The sequence below is a fragment of the Macaca mulatta genome, chromosome 17 (assembly GCF_049350105.2).
Source record: "Macaca mulatta isolate MMU2019108-1 chromosome 17, T2T-MMU8v2.0, whole genome shotgun sequence".
Taxonomy (NCBI): domain Eukaryota; kingdom Metazoa; phylum Chordata; class Mammalia; order Primates; family Cercopithecidae; genus Macaca; species Macaca mulatta.
In genome coordinates this window covers 3,925,871-3,945,381 of record NC_133422.1, presented here as the reverse complement: position 1 = coordinate 3,945,381, position 19,511 = coordinate 3,925,871, and the positions used below count along the sequence as shown (strand labels likewise).

The following is a 19,511-nucleotide window of genomic DNA, read 5'->3' as shown; positions in this document are numbered from 1 at the left end:
TGCTAATTAATGGCAGTAATTCTCAGTGTGTTTTCTGCCTCACTGTTTGCATCATAACTTACATCGTTCTGAATGAGCTCCAACATTTCGGAAAGGAGGAGGAGAGGGGAGGTGCCTGCCCTAGGAGATGTGTGGCACAAAGAACACCATGGCAGATAAATTGGGAAAAGTATTTGCCTTAAAGATAGGACAAGGTTAATATCCTTAAAATATAAATGATCTCAACTCAGCAAAAATAGAAAAAAATCCAGTAAAACTCCAACAATGAATATGTCTATACATCAAAGAAACACACACGACGAATAAACATACCGAAAATGTTCAGCTTCACCCTGAATTAAAGAAATGCAAACAAACACCATCACTGCAGCAGTTTTCAAAGATTAAGGGAAATTTAAAAACTGACAATAGGTAATATTGGCCAGGTGACTGAAAAAGAGACATGCTGCTCCTCTGATGAAGAAAGTGAAAGTTAACATAAATCCCTCAAAAGACACTGGGCACTAAGTATCAAGAACATCAAACAAACAATAGTACTTCCAATTCTAGTAACCTACCCAAAGGAAACACCTAGAAATGAAAACTACAATTTGTGCCTAAAGATATCGAATTTATCATTATCTGTACGGGGGCAAAACTGGACATTAAATGAAGAAGGATTAAAATTAGAGTAATTAATTCATCAAATTATTGCAGTATTACAAAACCAGTATTTTGGGTATGTGACGTATGTTTGAAAAACATATAATAACTTAGGGAAATTCTAGTGATATAATGTTAAATGAAAAGTTAGAATACATACATATTAAAATATATACCCATAGGAAAAATACTGCAAGGAAACTAAAAAATTATTAATAATTTCCTCCTAGAGTACACCTTTTTTCATTCAAAATAGTATTTCCCAAATTTCTTTTGTATTTTTTCAGATTTATAGAATTGATATATATATATTTCTTTTATAATAGTAAATTCAATAAATTTACCATACTCATCCCAACTTCATTACTATATTTAGATGACCAAATAATTTCAAGAATAGTTCTCCTTTATCCTTTAGTCAAATTGCTCAGCACAGCACACAAAATATAGCTAAATAGATGGATCATAATTATCACTTTCATCAAAAGTTATAATCAGCATAATTCTCAAATTCACACATACCCTTATCATACACACACACACACACATCTAGATTAAAAGGTCAACAAATCATTCTCTTCTTTACAATAGGATTGACTTTTAAAATAAAATGGCAAACTCTGCCATTTTAAAAAGTTCCCTACAAAATACACCAAACCAACAGAACAAATGCCCTTTAAAATCTAACAGAACTGAAAAAAGAAAACACCTTTATTCAAACGGGCAAGTGACTAAAAGGGAAAAAAATAAAAATAAATAAATAAAACAAGCTCAAACCCACAGGCATACAAATGTTAGCTTACAAAACTGGTCTTGTTTTGATTTTTACTTCAGCTATAGGCTCATTTTAAAACACAGTTTTATGTTTACACAAGTAGGCAATTCAGACAAACTTTTCTCATTGCTCTGTCCTGGTTTTTATCAGGTGCTCTCAGAAATCAGAAATCTAAAGCTTTTGTGGTGTCATTAGGTAGTACTTGACTAAGGAATAATACCAACATCCAGAAACATTAACGAGTTAGCAGAAACAAGACGCAGAATGGCAACTGAGCAAGACCAGCACTTACGGACACCTAGCCTCTTAACCAAGACCAGTTATTATTTGGTACCAAATCTCCTCCAGCTCTTGGCATAATTTATACCTACCATCAGTCTCTGACTTAGTGCCCAAATAGCTAATGGTTAAGTTAGTAGTTGGCTGCAATGAGAGCTGAGTTAATGTTAACAAAGAACTATATGGAGGAACTGTTGGATGCTCAGCTGTAACCCTGTGTCTGCTTCAGTATCCTATTACAGTGGGCGCCTACTGTTTTCTTCTGTATCCTATTACAGTGGGCACCTACTGTTTTCTTCTGTGTCCTATTACAGTCGATGTCTACTTTTTCCTTGTGTACTCTGTTATAGTGGGCACCTACTGTTTTCTCGTCCATCCCTAGAACACTCCTCAGCTCCACGTGGTTGTGGTCCAGGTATCGGTCATGTGGGCACATCTCCAGTAACACAGGTGTGTATGTGGCACATACTGACCAATCAGGGTATATCAACAGTCCAGACATGGTGAATACCATTAGGAAGTCATGGGACACAAGCAAGCCAGTGTCGGTTGTCTCATAATTAATATGAATGCTCCAAGAGAGAAGCTGGCCTCTGCTATCAGAAGTTAATGGACCTAACACTGCAGTGCCAACATTCATCCCTTAGCCACTTGGAGAGAGACTGCCAGAGAAGAAATCAGGAAGAATGAGAAAAGAGGGAGAGAGGGTGCCAGTAGGGGTGAAATCCTAACAACATCATTTGAGATCCTAAATTCAGCACTAAGTTTCATCTTCACCTGAACTTCTTTGACTTGGGCTTCTGTCACTTGCATCTGAAACAGTCCTGGTTAATACACATAGCAAGAGGTGCAAAGGCAGGACGGCTTATGATGGTAAACCACGGAGTAAGAACACCTTCGACCAACATGATGAGTAATGCTTGCAACTATTTTTGACCTATTTTCCTTCCGCACCAAACAGGTCCTTCTAAAGAACACACAAGTCTTTAGATAGAAGGATGTGTTTCCAGAAGTTATTTTGCCATATTTAGCTTTGGCTAATATCAGTCAGAGGGATCACACAACCTCCTTGTTTCCAAATCCAATATTCACTTCCTATTTTATTTCTCTCACTTTTTAAAATTCATTTCACGGCCGGGCGCGGTGGCTCAAGCCTGTAATCCCGGCACTTTGGGAGGCCGAGACGGGTGGATCACGAGGTCAGAAGATCGAGACCATCCTGGCTAACACAGTGAAACCCCGTCTCTACTAAAAATACAAAAAACTAGCCGGGCGAGGTGGCGGGCGCCTGTAGTCCCAGCTACTCAGGAGGCTGAGGCAGGAGAATGGCGTGAACCCGGGAGGCGGAGCTTGCAGTGAGCTGAGATCCGGCCACTGCACTCCAGGCTGGGTGACAGCGCGAGACTCCGTCTCATAAAAAAAATAAATAAATAAAAATAAAAAATAAAATAAAATTCATTTCACTCTTCATTTTATTTGAAATGGTTGGCTATTTCCTCCTTGAAAACACTTTTTTTCTTAAAATCAGTATTCTCCTAGTTTTATCCTCTACCTTTCTGGACTTTCTCAGGCCCTTTCATAATCTTCTCTTTCACTCCGGCCTCTAAATGGTGGGTTTTGCCTGAACTGGTCTAGGACCATCTCTTCTCTTCCATCAATCTTTCAAGGTGATCCTATTCATTATCATGTAGTTAAATATTATTGATAGGCTGACGGTTCCCAAATTTTTATCTCAACCTAAAACATCTCTGAACTCTCTAATCTGATAATTGCCTGTTTGACATCTCCACTTGGTATTTCGAACTGAACTTGTTAAAAGGTAATTTAATTTTCAACAACTCTCCCCTCACCTCCTGAATTTCCCCCCTTCCCTTTTCTATTCCCATCTCAGTCCATGGCACCAGCCATGCCCAGCTGATCATCTCAGAAGCCTGAGTGCCATCACAATCCCTCTCTCTGCCACCTCACGTCTACTTCATCAGCAAGCCCTGCCTGCCACATCCTGAGGACAGCTGTGCTCATCCTGGCCTCCCCATCTGCACTGCCCCTGCTTCACTCCAGCACTGGTGGTGCGGCCTCTTCGGGGTCTCCTCCACCCACTCTGCCTCTCTTTATCCAGCCTCCACACGGCACCCAACAAGAGGACCATTGCTGCCCTGTTTAAAGTCACTCGTGGCTTCCCACTGCACGTCTGATGAAGCTTCACTCCATCTGGACCAGCCAGCCTCTCCAGCTCCATCTCACCTCACTCTGCCCTTCTCAGGAGCACCAGCCTTTCCATCCCTCAAACGGAATAAGCTTTCTCCTATCTTACAGTCTTTGCACACATTGTACCCACTACTGGGAAAACTGGTCCATACCACCTGGCCACCACTCTGTCCTCCCGACCTCAGCTTTCCATAAACACCTGCTCTTGTCCCTTTTATCCTGTACAATCTGCAACTGTGTCCTGTTCGTTTCCTTCAAAGTTCCTTTTAGAACATAATGATGCATTTATTTGTTTTACTTTTTATTGCCTGGTCCTCATTAGGCTCACCTCCAGGAGGACGGGAAGGGTGTCTGTTTGTTTATTATATAACTGGCACCTAAAGTGGGGTCTGGCACATAGTAATGGCTCCGTTATACATATTTGTTAAAGGCAGGCAGAATAAAGTATATTCTCATCTACTGTATTGATCAAATAGACTTCCATGTTTAGGATATAGCATTACAATAAAAAACCTAAATTATTCTATCTTTACTCATACTTCATACATCTCTCATAACTGTTCTTTAATAAAGACCCTAACAGCCGGGCACCGTGGCTCACGCCTGTAATCCCAGCACTTTGGGAGGCCGAGGTGGGCGGATCACCTGAGGTCAGGAGTTCGAGACCAGCCTGGCCAACAGAGTGAAACCCCGCCTCTACTAAAAATACAAAAAATTAGCTGGGCGTGGTGGCAGGCACCTGTAATCCCAGCTACTCGGGAGGCTGAGGCAGGGGAATCATTTAAACTCCGGAGGTGGAGGTGGCAGTGAGCCGAGATCGCACCATTCACCATTGCACTCTAGCCTGAGCAACAAGAGCGAGACTCCGAGACTCCGTCTCAAAAATAAAATAAAACAAAAATAAATAAATAAAATAAAATAATAAAGACCCTACCAACTTCAATAGAAACAGCAGCATCCCTCAATAAGACCAAGCAGCCACTCGAAGTCAGCAGGGAGTGCTTCTATCAGAGGACACAACGTGAGTCCCAGTCATCTTCAAGCTGCTGCAATCACTTCACCTCCTCATCCCGGATACCACTGGTGAGGACACGACGCACCATTCTGACAAGAATTGTCTGGGAAGAATATGTTTGTCACCTGGGCAGACCAGCAAGGCATTTGCTGGTATTCCTCTGGCCATTTTGAGAGCAAATGCTCAGCCACGTGTGAACCACAAGTGCATTGGGACTGGTTAGGGGTTGGTGACCAAGGCTAAGACCCCTCAGAGTTGAATGTCTGGGTCACCCCAAGGCTACTCAGACCAGCCAGGGTGTTAGACAAGAAAGAAGAGAATGCTGAATGGGTAGGTGAAGGCGGTGGGAGGGAAAAAGGATGGGTATGTATCAGCTGCAGTCATGAGACCATGTGCATAAGGGGAGACGCTAGATCCTGTCATTAATATTCCCTCAGCCTTCCCCCAGGAAAAGAGATCAATCAAACCCTTGGAGGAGCTGTTCCCAAATTAGGTAAACAAAGCAAGAGGATCTGAGTGATGCGAGGGGTGGACTCTGGTGCTGTGTCACCCCTGTCACCCTTCAGAACCAAGACACTCCTTCCTTCAGTTGTGGGAGTGATGGCTGATGACGAGAATGACTTCAGACTGCACTAAGCTGCCTCGCCCATGGCTGTGTTTCCCCACGAGAGGCACACTCCAGCGTTTTATCAGTGCACTGGATGAAAGCCCGGCCCCCTCCCCTGCAAGGAACAGCCCTGCATGACTCCAGTTCCGTGGCAGCTACAGTGTTATCCTACATCTCCTTCTGCCCACTCTGCCACCTTTGCTGTCCTACAGGGATTTTTTTTCAAGATGGGTTCCAATACATGGCATGCATGTCTCCAGCTTGGAGTCTCTTTCCCAGGGAACCTGTCTAAGCAATTGCTGTTGGAAAAATTGGAATTTAAAAGTGATCAGGGGCCGGGTGCAGTGGCTCCTGCCTGTAATCCCAGCACTTTAGGAGGCCAAAGCGAGCAGATCACGAGGTCAGGAGATCGAGACCAGCCTGGCCAACATGGTGAAACCCCGTCTCTACTAAAAATACAAAAATAAGCTGGGGCATGGTGGCGGGTGTCTGTCGTCCCAGCTACTCTGGAGACTGAGGCAGGAGAACTGCTTGAACCCAGAAGGCAGAGGGTGTAGTGAGCCAAGATTGCGCCATTGCACTCTAGCCTGGGCGACAGAGCGAGACTCCGTTTCAGAAAAATAACAAAACAAAACAGTGATCAGGTACACTGATAGATTTCTCAGAACACTATTCAACTTTATCTATGTGAAAGTTGTCAGGATCAAAATGGTGTCACTAATGTTAAGAAAACTCTGACAAATAGAACCAGGGAAGATCATAAAGAGAAATTTTTTATGCTTATATGCTGATAACATAAATTATCACAAAAGATTGCAAAAACCACAACCTTAAATACTTCCGCGAGGACATCTGCCTGCAATCTCATACAGATTTCATAATCATACCGATTAATTTCAGAACAACTGTGTAATCCTTATATTCCCACCGCAATGCTCTATTGACAAATGAACATCTTTTCTTTGGGAGCTTGCTTGTTATTTAGGTTGACACTATCTCACATCAGGTTCCCTGGAAGCAGCTTGAGATGCGGATTCTTGTTTAGGTATTGTATTAAGGGAATGCTCTCAAGAGGAAGGCACCAGGCAATGAGGGAAGCCGGCTAGGTTACGAGAGGAAGCTGGGCAAGGTGTGGGCTGAGGCCAAGGACACTTCTTAGAGAAGTCAGAGACAGAGAGAAACAGAGAGAGAGAGAGAATTAAAAAGATCCCCTTACTGGTCATCCAGAAACCAGTTCATTACATACTAGCCCTGTGAGGGGGACCAGCCTACACTGCAGTACCATTTATCCTGTGTAGACATGACTCTTAAATTTGATGTTATTTACAAAGGAGAAGGGAGTTTAGAATATTCTTAAAATTACACACGAACGCTGTGTTTAACCAAACAGCAAATAAAGTAGCCTGTAATCTATTTTATAAATATTTTGATTTTTATACTAAGCCTAAAATTTTTAAGCAAAGCAACTATCACCGCCCCCCTCAAGAAAAAAAAAAAACCTTCAATTTGCCTAGTCCCTAAAAATTGCGTATAACTAAATTCTAACTCTGAAAAACATTCACACAATATTAAGTGAAAATTTTGAGAAAAGGAAGTTATTTCAATGTATCAATTATGCTGTGCTTCTTTTTAGTTACAAGACTAAATGCAAAAAGAAATTCTTGAGGTACACTTAATTAAGTTTCTTATTAAACGTGGTATATATGTATTTTTCCTATGGCCTGACAGTTCATTTAAAAAGTTTCAGATGGCCTCAGGGCCATTATTCACTTCCACCCTTATTAGCACCTTTGCTTTGGGATATGAATGGGATGATTTAAGGTGACTTTCAAATGTTGCCAAAATACACACATTCAAATGCATTCCAGTATGGAGACAACACACTTGGTGTATTGTTTCACCAAGGTTAACATTTTAGAGTATTTTGTATCAGCTGGGCATGGTGGCTCATGCCTGTAATCCCAGCACTTTGGGAGGCCGAGGTGGGTGGATCACTTGAGGTCGGGAATTCGAGACCAGCCTGGCCAACACGGTGAAACCCCATCTCTACTAAAAATACAAAAATTAGCTGGGCATGGTGGCGGGCACCTATAATCCCAGCTACTTAGGAGGCTGAGGCAGGAGAATCGCTTGAACCTGGAAGGTGAGGTTGCAGTGAGCCGGGATCGTGCCACTGCACTCCAGCCTGGGCGAAAGAGACAGACTCTGTCCTCCAAAAAAATAAATAAATAAAAATAAAGAGAGAATATTTTATATAAAGTTTTTGTTACAAGCTAAACTGTTGAACGAAAGGAAGATTTTCATGGGAAAGGAAAACAGTCACTTGCCTTTCTTTCCTTCATAGACCTTACCATTAGGGATAGGCAGGCGGCCACCGGGAATGCCAGGAGGGTTATTTGCATCCTGGAATGCACACGCCCCTTCTGAGCAGCCATGGCTGCGTGTAGAGAACTTCCTCCACAGAAACAGCAGAAATAGCCTCAGCCTGGAGTCTCCTGCCTGCTTAGGGCTCCTTTCTGGTGCGCCTTCTTAGGGGACTGTGAGGAGCAGGTTCGAGCTCCTGACCAGTTACCGTTATTTTCCCGTCTTCCTGACTTCCCCGCTGTGTGGGGTCAGGCTAAGAGGGTGCATTGAATGGTGATGACTGTGGAAGCTACTATTTACTAAGAAGTCAGAAACTTTCTAATTGTCTTATATAAGCTAGATTCGATACTTGTTAAAATGGTAGCTGCTACAATGCAACTCCTCTCACCTTACAAATGAAGAAACTGAGACATATAGAAATGAAGTAATTCATACAAGGTCAAATGGCAGTCTGGCTCCATAGCCTAAACTTTTAATCATAGCCTCTTCATTGATGTTAGACTTTCCAGAGATGTTTCTCAAGTAAAATCAATTGAGCATTTTAAAAACAGAGTTAAACAAGTCACGAAGGTGAAGCTGGGTTTTAAGGTGCCCTTCACTGCCGCCTCCACTGTCCCTAATCCATTCTCCATGTCAACTGCAGTGATCCTATCAAAGCACCCACGTGACTGCGCTGTTCTCCTTTTCTAGAGGTTCAAAGGTCACACCGGTGCTTAGGATGAAGCACAAACGCCTTTGGGCACAGCGAGCCCTCCTTTGTCCCATTCCACAGTGGTCCTACACACCAGTCATACTGAAGTTGAGTAGGCACTGAGATTTTCACAGATTCTGAGAAAAGTCTTGAGACCTTTACCAATCCACACATTACTAAATACTCCTGTACCAATGTTCCTGTAAAACTATCTACAGCATAACATAAACAATTAAAAATGAAGCTGGAATCCGAAATGGCCAAAGTAGCAAGCGATGGATCCTGCAATCCTCATGAGAACGTTGTAGAGCTATCTGGCCCTGCAGTAGGTCTGGAGAAGAATAAAGCCAGACAGATGCTACAGAGGCTGAGAGAAGAGGAGGGAAGAAGGGAGGGAGAGAAAGGAAGGTATCATGAGGGTCAAGGCGGGTTCTGAAGGAGCAGGACAATAGCAGAGTCATCCTCAGAATGCTGTAGTTTCTCCCTTCCCACTAGGAAACCACAGCCCTGGTGCCTCAGCTGAGAAGACGCAAGGGCTGTGATGAGGGAGTGGAGGGAGATCCTCAGGTCCTATAAATTATGCAAAACTGAACACACTGGGCACCCACTATAATTTATTATTTAATTTTTAATGCAATTTAATAACTTAGTTTAATGACTAGCAAGTACATTTTTAAAAGGACAATATGGCACAATTTCATTTTCGGCATTTTAACTGCAAGCTTAGCTGATATCTTTCGGACACCTGAATTTGTTAGTCCTTGGAATGCTATATCTAACTACATTGAAATGCTACTTTTCATTTGTCTTTGAAAGACAATCTGAAATGAATCCTAGAACCTAGAAAACGAACCCCAACTTGTAGCACTACTTTTTAAATTCCGCAAAGGTGCTTCTTTGTACCTACAAAATGTTTGCAAGAAAATAAGCAAAAAATAAACAGTGTATTCTGTGGTTCATTTTGTACTGGTAGTTACTCCATCCTGCTGGCAAATCTTTCAGTCAGCTGAGTTATATTTTCCCTTATTATTTTTTTCTAAGCCTTCCTTTAAAAAAGTTGTGTTTGCTACTTGTCATATATTAATTTAGAAAACTCAGAGAAAGAACTCATAACTTCAGTAAGCTGAAGCATTAGCACATGTGTACTTTTACCCTACTTATGTTTATTTTTTCATACATATTTTGAGCAGCATTTTATATTTTCCAGATTTGGGGAAAGAAACATTCTTCCCTTTTTCACTCCAAAAATAGCGAAGGAGTCAGGTTGCTATTTTGCTCTTGTTTTGTTTATCTCCAACTTATAAAACCACTGGACTTTTGTTGTCACTCATTTTAGTTTATTTCTTAGTGTCTACAACAAAACTATCAAGAAAATCTAAAGCAAATGTAATTCTACCACTAAAGTTTAAGAGCAGAATTACAAGCAGGTGATCTTAAAGATGATACTTTGTCTAGATTAACTACAGGATACACTTCAATGCCCAATAATACAGAAATGCTACCTTTGGCATTCTACAAATTAAAAATATTAGAAATACAGGATTATGCTAAAACTACAGAGCATATTAGTAGTCAGAATAACTTAGTTGAAATGAGAACGTTATTGATATTTGATATATCATTATGTTCTGATACACAAATTTATTCAACATTGTTTTAAATTTATTAACTATTATGCCACAAAGAAGAAAGAATATTAAGAAACCTCATAAGTGTTTGGTTTTTAGGTTGTACTTTGTATTGATATAAAATCCAAGTTAAAACTGAGCGCTTACCTTAGCTATTAAGAAAAGTGCACTGGCGAATGAACTACTGTCGGCCTGAGCTCTACCGAAGACAGAATGTTTCAAACTTTTCCATGACTTACAGAAAGAGAGCAAAGGATGAAACTTCAGCAACTGTCCCTGGAGAAAGCGCTCTCACGAGTTTAGCCCTGTCTCATGTTTCATCCTCTCACATTAGCAACAGGCGTGTCTAATTTTACTCAATGACATAAACAGTTCATACCACACTTAAAATTGTTTGGGCACCAATTCCAGGACACAGCTCTTTACGTGCCAAAAACAAACCAAAACACACAAACAAGAAACCAAACTCTTCTTGTTACAAAACCAATATTTCAACATTTAAACCCTAAAGCATGATAGTCTAACATAATTATAACTTCCTAAAAAAACCTTTACCTCAAACAAATAACAAAAAACTTCTAAGACTAATTTCCATTAGAAACTAATATTGATAAAATTTTATGAAAAATCTCTTCAAATTAATATGCAAGTTAGAACTTGTGACTATATATATTACACATATACTAGTCTCATCCAAATGCATATTACCATGTAACAGTGACTCTTTAAAAATCACTTTCCCTGAGCCTCTTTAAGTGAAAAACGTTAATATCTGAGGAGAAAATCCTAAACAAAGATCACCATAATAGAAGGTAAACAAACTCTGCATGTTAAAATTATGACCGTTCTTTTCTAGGAAACTCACATTTCTATTATGTTTAACAAATGATGTGAATGTTACAACGTGATCTTAAATTGTCTTTATCTTCATTTAAGAGTAATTAGGCCATTCCATTTTATAAGGTGTAAAGGCAATAGAATAAATATCCAACTTCTGAATAATTTTAATATTTTATTTTGCCTTATTTTTATGTGGCCTCGTGTGCAGCATGAATTAAAACTTACTAAATTATATACTTCATATTTGCATTTTAGTACTAAACCTTGAATGTAAGAAACAGTGCCTTAGTATACACGCACACAGAGTTGGGAACAACAGATACTGGGGCCTACTTGAGGAAGGAGGGAGGGAGAAAGGTGGGGATCAGAAAACTGTTGGGTACTAGGCTTACTACCTGGGTGATGAAATTATTTGTACATCAAATCCTGGTGATATGCAATTCATCTATGTAACAAACCTGCACATGTACCCCTTGAACCTGAAATAAAAAATGAAGAAAAAAAGGAGCAATGCTGTAACAATGCATATGCTACATTTTCATTTTATTTTCTTCTCAGGAGACTTTTCTCTTCATTCTGCTTATTCACACTCTACCACAACTTCTTTTGAAATGTGATGCTTCTATCATACCAACAGCTGCAGGCCTTAAATTACAAGCCAATACAGCTTCAAATGATCTTACATTTGTAAGACATTTGAAAACCTTTCATGAATTCTCTGCACATTAGTACTTCTACTTTGGGAATTCAGCTAGACATAAAATTGTAGGACAACTATCAATTTCAAACAAAAATAATATATTAAACAATAATGATATGAAATGTATTTTTGTATCAGTGTATGTCTGAAAAGTCAAAGTCTGAAACTGCTAACTCGATATTCTGATTGAAATGTCATGCATTTAAAGGTTACAACTGAGAGACCTTTTCATCAATCGTAAATTGGTTTTGTTGCAATGAACTTTTCAATGCTTTGGGAACTGCTTTGTACAAATATTAGCCAGGCGATGTGTTTGATCCCCACTCATATTTACAGATTCATTTAATACTATCCACACCTATGTTTAGTAGGGCAGAAGAATGACATAAAGAAGCCTTTGATTTTATCAGTTAGTCGAAATTATTAAAGCAAGACCTTCAGTTTGTAATGTAGGCAGCTTAAGATTGTAACGCACACACACACACATTTTGAAATGTTCTCAAAGGAATCATAACATTTTAAAGCTCCAAGAGACCTTAACGAAATCTAGTCTAACTCTCATTTAGGTGTAAAATTGGTTCCAGATTACAAAGCTGGTAAGCCTATGGGTGGAAGTGACTTCAAAAGTCCTTAGGCCTAACGTACCCATTTGGTACTTGGGGGCTCCACGACAAACGTGCTTCCAACCATGGTCCTAGGAGCCTATGGGGACCTTTCCTGGCTTCCCCCTCATTCGCCCTGTGCTTCCATTCTTGACTACTACGGTCATCAGTTAGCGCTGACCTTTCTTCCCGACGTCCTCTCATCAAGCTCTTCCTTCAGTTTGGGCGTGGATAACCCTGTTGCTGGCTGAAGCGGCTGGGTTGGGGAGGATCACTTTCAGAACCAGTGAAAATAGGGAATTTCAGTAGTGATGTGGTCGGTTTTGGAGAAATCATTTCTACTTTGAGATGAAGTAAGAGATGAGGCTATCTGTAGATGGAGAATGTGGAAATGAGGGAATGAGAAAGTTCAGCATTTGAAAATAACAGAGCATTTTAATGATTTGGGTTGTCAATTGACTAGTGAAACATATTAGGCCATGTCCAAGGTCCAAGTGAAGTTGACAAATATATGGATAGCAGTCTCATTTTAACAGTTCTCATCACTTTGTAAGCTAACTGCAGTCATGGATTACTGTGACTAAATCCCTCAAAACTGCTCAGGCTTTCCTCCAATACAACACACCTTGTCTCTCCACAGTTCCTCCAATACAACACCCATTGCTCTTTCGTCCGTCTTTCCTTCCTCAGTTGACGATGCCATCCCCCAGAAGCTCACAGAAGACAGCAGACTTAGGGCTCTCCCTCACTCACCAGTCTGCCTGTCACTAACTTCAGTGGATTCCCTCGCAGGACCTCCTGCTCTGCCTGCCCTCCCTCCTTATCCCTGCCTGACTTAGGGCCTCACCTTCTCTGGCATCGCCCGTTGCCATAGCCAAGTACCTACTTCCTATGATTCCAGGAACTGCCAGCCCCCATCCTATACACCTGGGGACTGCCAGAGGAATGACGAGAACAGGTAATTCTGTCTGTATTACTCCTTGGCCTAAAGCCCTTCAGCGAGCCTCCGGGATGCAGGACCAAGGTCTTGACACATGCCTTCAGGGATGGGCCCTGTTCATCTCTTCTGTGCCTTGTACCGGGGAGTTCAGAATCACAAAAGTGACAATGTCCTTGGGTGCCTGGCTATCTTTGAATAGGGTTACCTCCCATCTTTTTCTACTGGTGAACTATAATTTAACCTTTAAAAGTCTGCTCACAGGCCGGGCACAGTGGCTCATGCCTGCAATCCTAGCACTTTGGGAGGCCAAAGCGAGCGAATCACTTCAGGTCAGGAGTTCAAAACCATCCAGGCCAACATGGTGAAACCCCATCTCTACTAAAAATACAGAAAAAAAAAAAAAATAGCCGGACATGGTGGCAGATGCCTATAATCCCAGCTACTTGGGAGGCTGAGGCAGAAGAATAGATTGAACCTGGGAGGTGGAGGTTGCAGTGAGCCGAGATCGTGCCACTGCACTCCAGCCTGGGTGACAGAGCAAGACTCCGTCTCCAAAAAAAAAAAAATCTGCTTACATGCCACTATCAGTTTTCTATACTTAAAAAAAAAAAGGGACACATACTAATTGTATATATTTACTGGGTACAAAGTGATATTTCAATACACATATACATTAGGTAATGATCTAATCAGGATAATTTTTTATCCTGATTTATCCTGACTAGCATATCCATCACCTCAAACATTATAATTTCTTTATGGTGGGAACACACAAAATCCCCTCTCCTAGCTATTTTGAGATACACAATACCTTTTTGTTGACTATAGTCACCCTACTGTGCAACAGGACACCAAACTTCTCTAATTCTAACTTTTTACCCGCTGATCAAGCTCATCCCTTTCTTACCCTTCCCCTCCCCATTCTCTGGTAATCATTGTTCTACTCTTAACTTCTAGGAAATCAACTTCTAAGGTTTTGCATATGAGTGAGAACATGCAGTATTTGTCTTTTCATGCTTGGCTTATTTTACTTAACAGGATGTCCTCCAGGTTCATCCATGTTCTCAAAATGACAGGATTTCCTTCTTTTTAAAGGCTGAACAGTATTACACCATGCATATATACAGTATTTTCTTTATGTATTCATCTACTGTTAGACACATAGGTTGATTCTATATCTTGGCTACTGTCAATAGTTCTAAAATAAACATGGGAATGCGGATGTTTCTTTGACATACAGATTTCATTTCCTTTGGATATATACCCAGTAGTGGCACCACAGAAAACCTCTAAACCACAAAGGTAAACAACAAGAGAGGAAGGAAGGAACAAAGAATCTACAAAACAGCCAGCAAGCAATTAATAAAATAGCAGGAATAAGTCCTTACCTATCAACAATAAACTTCCATGTAAATAGGTTAAATTCCCCAACTAAAAGGTATAGTGTGGCTGAAGGGATTAAAAGACCCAGCTGTATGCTGCCCACAAGAGACGTATTGCACCTATGAGGACACACACAGACTACAAGCAAAGAGATGGAAAAAGATATTCCCTGCAAATGGAAACCATAAGTAAGGAGGGTAGTTATACTTGTATCAGAAAAAATAAACTTTAAGTCAGAAACTATAAAAAAAGACAAAGATGGTCATTATATAATGATAAATGAACATTTTCAGCAAGAAAATATAGCAATTATAAATATATACGCACCCAACAGTAAAGCACACAAATATATAAAGCAAATGTTAGATCTATATGTACTTTTAAACTTAACTGTAGTTACTTGTATTTTTGTTGTCATTACTTGTTTATGCTGTCCTCTCTACTAGACCATAAACTCTTTGTTCAATGTATACATATAGTGAGCCTTCAATGGACTAAACTGAATAGTTACGCCAGCCTTATTAGTTTTTATAAAAAAGTGATATTAATTCCATACAGTAACCTTAAAAAACTTGAGCTATCACAGTATCTGGATGACATTATAGGAAGTATCCAGAAGAGGTCAGTATAACAGTAATAAAAGTATGGTTTTGGGAGCAAATTAAATGTGAATGCAAATTAAATTATTTTGCAAGTAATAAACTTTAAAAGCTTTCAAAAATACTATGTCAATTATTTTCCTCTTTAATTAAAGGTACAATCCTCAAAATAGATGGCCATAGACCTTTCACATAAACAAAATGAGTAATCAAATGATTTTATACTCAACTGAAAACTAAGAGTTTTCATCTGGATTGTAATTACTTGGATGATTCTCGCTCAGATTCTCTGATTATTTATCAATATGAATCACCCAGTGAACACATTTTAACAAATATAATTAATATTCCCTGTAAAATTGTTATATCAATTAAATATTCGTATATTAGACTACTAAATGTATTGTTTTCATGGTACCTTTGGGGAACTGGAAGTCAATACTTACAAAAATTGAACTCAGTGTTCTAAGAGAAGATAGAGGGGAAAAAATTCACATGTAATAAATAAGAAATCATTGAGATGCAGGAGAAATTAGGTATAAGAAAGGCTAAAAGAAAAAGAAAACTCTTCAGAAGAGAAAATAAGAGTACTATCTAAAATTTCAATGTCATGTTATACACTGGCAATTACTGAATTGGGTTATGATATTCTAAAAGTATTTTCCCATGAACACATGACTTTGAATAATTTGTAAGAAACAGATATTGCAACTCCATCAAGAATAGACTTCTTGGGCAGTGATTATTTGGGCAGAAAATGTAAGTGTGACATGTGCATATCAGAATCACAGGAAATACATTAAGAATAATTATCAAAATAGAATCTATGCATGGTAAAAAGGAAGTCAATCAGAAAGGCTTAGAATAAAATCTCCTGCTGTCTCCTTCTTTTCCCCACCACATCACTACCTCCACGTGTCTGAGGTCACTACTTAGATCTTCCTTTTCATACTTAGCTCTTACCTTTAATTGGCCTCCTATTGCTATGTCTCAGTGTATTAACTCTAGGCATGATCTATCCAGTTTTTCCATGCAGGTTTTCATCCTGCAGCACTCTCCTCCTTTCTCCTATGTAGTTCTGTCACCCCTTTCAGCTCCTTCTGTGGTCAACTTGGCAATTTCACACAGTCTACTTAAATATTTATCTCCTGTTTCAAAATCATGGAGAGTATACTTGACCCTCATGCTCTTTTACTGAGTACACGGTGCTGCAGCCGCTCCATCCTCCACCTGTGACCGTGGTGCACACCACTCCTGTCTCCAGCCCTCTTTCAGTTTACCTGCACTTTTACATGATCAAAGCTGATTCCATTCCATTCCATTCCATTTGAAAACCATAACGGCATCTCCTGTGATTTGACCAGCTTGATTAAAAAAAAAAAAGCAACAGAAAGTGTTCACATTTTTATAGCTATGTTTCCTTTCATAGACAAATACTGATTTTATAACCTCTGTGCCACTCAGTGTTTCTATTACGAGTTCCAAATGGAATCTACTTTGAAAAATATCCCTCCAAATATTTTAATTACTTTATACTGACATTATGTCTTTCCCACACAGTTTTTATTGCTGGAATTTCTGAATTCCTTTTTTATCTCTTTGTTACAAGAAGAAATTGTGTGAAATATGTCTCTGACATTCTATCTTACTTGTCTCCTGACTTTTATTAATTTTTAATCTACTATATGGAATCGATTCCATTTTTTCTCCTTGAAATGTACTTGCCTTCCTTTTTTAACATAAACAGTTTCTGTCATGGTTGGATCATGACTTTCTTGTGTGACTAACCTCCACCTCCCTTGTTTTGTAACTATATTCCTTTTCATTTCTTGTATTGTTTACCTCTATCACATCCTCAAGCTTCTGCCAAACTTGTAGTAATCATGACCATCATACACAATCTCCTTTTTCTGTGGTATTGGTGTGATGCGGGCTCTCCCTCTTCCTGTCCCCATCTGCTGGCTGAGGCTCCCACAGCTGTGGCCTTGAGTAGGTGTCAGTGCTCTCTTGAGCTGGGCTAATTGTTCTCTGGACCTTCACTCATGTTCTTCCATTTACTCCCTTGCTTTGATGGAGTGCACCCTCAATAATTATTCAGAAAGGAGGGTTGGGAAGCAGATTGTCTGAGACTTTTGGTGTCTGAAAATTTATCTATTCTGCTCTCAAATTGGTTAATAATTCATTTCATTTAGCATAGAATTCTGGATTGAAATAGTTCCTACTGAACTTTGAAGTCCTTGCTGCACTGACGTCTATCATTAAGAGTTCCTGCAGAGACATGTAATTCTGTCCTAATTTTCATTTCTAGTTTACACTGAGTAAGATATATTACTGTTTAAAGGCATCTGTGCCTATCTTTTGGTCAAATTAATATTCTTCCCAATTTATTTCCTTTTACATTCATCTGACATTTTATATATCTGATGTGATCAAAGAGAAGACAGCATGCAGTTAGGAAATTTAAGTGTATTCATTCTTATTGCAAACTAGTTATTATCAAGAATACTAAAGTTATATTCCATGAATGTTCTTAAATTTCTTTACCTTGATCAGAAATTTCTGATGAAGGGTTAGAAAGTGGATGATGGTAGGAATTACGAAAAGAATAATAGATGACATAAGGTAAATTTGGAGGAAAATAGCAGAATTGAACAGAAAAGAGCAGAAGTCTGAATATAGAGGAATAGACTGATCTGTGCCCAGGAACCTTGAAAGTATGTTGGCCATTGAAAATTTGTGGAAATCTTCATTTATATAAGAAACACTCCTTCTCCGAGATGGTTCCTTCCTATTATAGTGACATTCCTGGGCTCTCTCTTCAATTTTTACTCATTTCTTCCCAGGAAAAGTGGATTTATGCGCCTCATCTGTGAGCTGGAGCCAGAAAGTGGGCCTGCATGTGTGATTCCTCCTCCCTCTTTAGGGACCTGGCTCCATGTCTGCAGAGAGGACAATTTTTGCCTGGGTCCTTCATGCTGAGAGTTTAAGATGCAATCTTCCCTTTGGAAACCCATGATTTCCCAGCGCTGCCTGGTGGGTGAGTGGGTAGACCCTTGTCCAGAATGTAACATCAGGAGTCCACCACTGCTGCACATCTAGCATATATTCTCTCACAGCTTCATTTGTCAAACAAACAAACAAACAAACAAAAAATGACAGAGCTTCACTGGCCTCATTCTTTTGTCTGTTTTTCAGTTGGTTCAGAAAGTGGGCGGTAAATAGAGATATGATTTTTCTCAATCTTCTCAAACTCAAAAAACATTAACATCAGCATTTAACAACCACATATATTTGTTGAGAATCTACTACATAGTAGGGGCTATTCTGTATCAACATGTGTCCTTCTTTAACCCTTCTCTCCCACTTCCTCCTTTCTTGCAGGACTGGTGTCCCCCTAAGCACCTTCATCCTACTCCTGGCCTTCAGCATAGACTAATCTGTGACTGTTGCTTGTCTATAACCTGTTCATCCATCACTTGATATTAAGTTTGATGGCAGAGACTCAGTCTTGATACCTACATTTCCTTAGTCTCTAGATACTCATTAATTATTTGCTAAATTAATGAATAGATCAGTAAACCACTAACTTTAAACCATAAACTTTCTGTGCTTAAGTAGCTTTCTTTCCCACTGAGGAGGCAGACAGCTACATACTCGATAATATGGTTAGCATTACAATTTAGACATGAACTAAGGGCTGTGGAAGCAAATAAAGGAAAACTTTAATGTATTTGGAAGAGACCTGTTGATTCTCCAACAGCACAGATCATTATTATTAATTCTTTTAAATGTTCTAATATTTTTATATATTTTAAATATGCATAATATAGTAATATATGAATATAATTTATAAATGTATAGAAGTCAACACATACTGAGATATGTATCAGTCACTTTCCTAAGTGTTATGTTTTTTATTAATTCATAAGCAAACTTGGAGATCACCAACCTAAATCTTAAACCAACTTTCTTCTTTGAAAAGAAGAGAGAAAAAGAGAAAAGAGAAAACCACATATTCTTAGAGCTTATTGGACATCTCCCTCAAAGGTTCCCTGGAATACAGACATGAAATCATGCAATATTGCAATTGCAACATTGCAAATGCCCCAGGGAATAAAAGTACAGATAAGGAGAGGTTAATCCGTGAGTAAGAGGTAGTGGAGATGACTTGTGATCAGATATTCAAGTCCAAAGGCAATCTTCCCTGTACAGGAAACCTGATTCCTTTCAATTATATG

The 19,511-nt window shown here is 39.4% G+C and overlaps 1 protein-coding gene across 2 annotated transcripts in view; it reads right to left on the bottom strand.

Annotated features, from left to right (window-relative positions):
• SGCG (sarcoglycan gamma) overlaps nucleotides 1-19,511 on the bottom strand; it is a 95,776-nt gene that overhangs the window by 66,844 nt on the left and 9,421 nt on the right. Inside the window, exon 1 of one of the 2 annotated variants that reach the window (XM_015120737.3) lies at nucleotides 10,357-10,558. The exons of the other annotated variant lie outside the window; for it this stretch is intronic. The gene's annotated coding sequence lies outside the window, so the exon portion shown is untranslated. Of the gene's footprint in view, nucleotides 1-10,356; nucleotides 10,559-19,511 lie in introns of those variants that run through there. 2 annotated transcript variants of the gene reach the window in all.